We start from the raw sequence: 2,232 nt of genomic DNA, 5'->3' as shown, positions 1-2,232 counted from the left end.
TGTGTGTGTGTGTGTGTGTGTGTGTGTGTGTGTGTGTGTGTGTGAGCACCAGGGCTTGAACTTGGGGCTTTGTGTTCTTACTCAGATATCCTGCTCATGGCTGAACTTCTATCACTTGAGTTGTGTCTACAGATCCAATGGAATTTTACTTCAGTTCTCCCCTATACATCTAGTTAAGCATTATTTCTGCTGTATCTGAGAGGTTTCTTTTCCTCCTTTCCTTCCTTCCTTCCTTCCTTCCTTCCTTCCTTCCTTCCTTCCTTCCTTCTTCCTCCTCCTCCCCTACTTCCCTCCCTCCCTCCCTCCCTCCCTCCCTCCTTCCCTCCTTTCCCTTCCTTCCTTCCTTCCTTCCTTCCTTCCTTCCTTCCTTCCTTTCTTCCTTCCTTCCTCCCCTCCCTTCCTCCTTTTCCCTCCCTCCCCCCTCCCTCCCTCCCTTCCTCCCCCCTCCCTCCCTTCCTTGCATCCTGAAGTTTGAACGCAGGGCCATGTGCTTGCTAGGCAGGCCCTCCACTAATTGAGCGCCACCTCCAGCCCCTGGGCGCTGTCTCTGAAGAGGTGGGCCTCTGGGCGAGTGGGTGTGGGTAGCAGATTCCTCTCCCCAGTGTATGTGGTATCATCCAGTCCATTCAAGGGCTTGACTAGAGCCCAAAGGAGTGAGATTGGGGTGTCCTCAGCCTGACACTGGGAAGGCCACGTCCCCGTGCCATCTTCCCCTGGCCCTCTTGGATCCCAGGACTTCAGATTGGGGCTGGAGCCTGCACCCCTGGGCGCTGGCCCTCGGCCTTTTCAGCCGCAGCTCTGGCCCTCCTCCATTCCGGCTCGCGTGTGTGGGATCACGAGAATTCTCAGCCTCCATAGTGGACCCAGTTCTTGCAGAAGATCCCGTGTGCACACATTTCGCTGCTGCTTTTCTCTGGAGAGCCCCGCCTGACAGACGTAGGACGGGCCAAGGCTTCAGGGTGTTCTCCGGGCCTCCGCCGAGCCCCTACCCTGAGGCTCGCTCTGAACCCCAGCCGGGGCCGGCCGCGAGCGGCAGGAACGGGACTCCTCACTGCGCGGCAGGAGCCGACCGGCACCCAGAGCGAAACCCAGAGCTCCGCGCCGCCCCGGCGCCGCCCCAGCGCCACCCCGGCCCCAGCGCCGCCCCGGCGCCGCCAGCCTCGGGTCAGCGCCGAGCTCAGCTTTCCCACAGGCTCGTGGCGCGGAGTGCAGAGCCAGCACGGGAAGAGCTGCTCTTCCGTCCACGGTCTGCCTTCACGCGCCGGCGCTCCCGGGCGGCACGGCCCCACCTCCGGCCGCTCGGCTGATTTCTGCGTGGATGGGAGGCGCCGCGCGTGGCCTCTCCGGAGAGGAGCACTGGGCTGGGACTCCGCGGCCCGGGGCTCACACGCGGGAAGAGGAGCCGCCCGAGGCCCCGGGCGCGGTGTCCCCCCTTCTGTCCGGGGGCTCTTTTGAGCGGAGCCCCGAGCCCCTCCCAGCCCTCGGTGCTGGCCTTGGGCTCCTTGGGGGGGGGGGGCAGAACCTCCTGCCCGTTCCCCATGACATTGATGGCGTGGCGTGGCGTGACCGCACCAAGCGAGGGAAGGGGAGGCAGGGTGTCGGGCGGACGGGGATAGAAAGCGGCAGACGCAACACGTGGTGGGCCAGACACGGCCCGCCGTGGCACCGCTTGCTCTCGCCGTGCCTTGGGCTCCCGCCCGAATGCTGCTTCTTCCCATGCCGTGGGGTCCCGCGCACGTGTCTTCCCACAATGCCCTGCGTGTCTACGAGAGCTCGGGCGGTGAGGGCCACGACGCAGTCAGCACGAGGCCCGAGGGCGGAGGCAGAGGAGGAGCCCCGGCCTCCAAACGCCGCGTCCACCAGCGCCCTGCTGGACTCCTGTCCTGGAAGAGCCCCCTGCTGCCCTTCCACCCTCAGAGCGTGGGTGACGGGGACGGCGGTGCTCCCCGGAGGAGCTCGCGGGCTGTGGCGCCGTCACGCCCCGCCGCGCCCCGCCCGGGCGGAGGCTCCCCGCTCGGCCGGGCCGCGCCGGGGACTCGGCCCCTGTGTCCCGGCAAGGCTCCCTCCTGCCATGGGCTGGGGCGGCCCGGCCGGTGCCAGGCAGGGGTTGGGGCTCCTGCTCTTCCCGAGGCCTGCCCCTCGGGGGGCGGTGCACCTGGGGCGTGTGTGTGTGTGACTGTGGGGTCCGTGTGCAAAGGCCCAGGTTGGTCCCTCGGAGATGCCGACGCCCGG

The sequence above is a fragment of the Perognathus longimembris genome, unplaced genomic scaffold, assembly GCF_023159225.1.
Source record: "Perognathus longimembris pacificus isolate PPM17 unplaced genomic scaffold, ASM2315922v1 HiC_scaffold_5434, whole genome shotgun sequence".
Classification (NCBI taxonomy): Eukaryota; Metazoa; Chordata; class Mammalia; order Rodentia; family Heteromyidae; genus Perognathus; species Perognathus longimembris.
Note: the sequence above shows the minus strand (reverse complement) of the source record.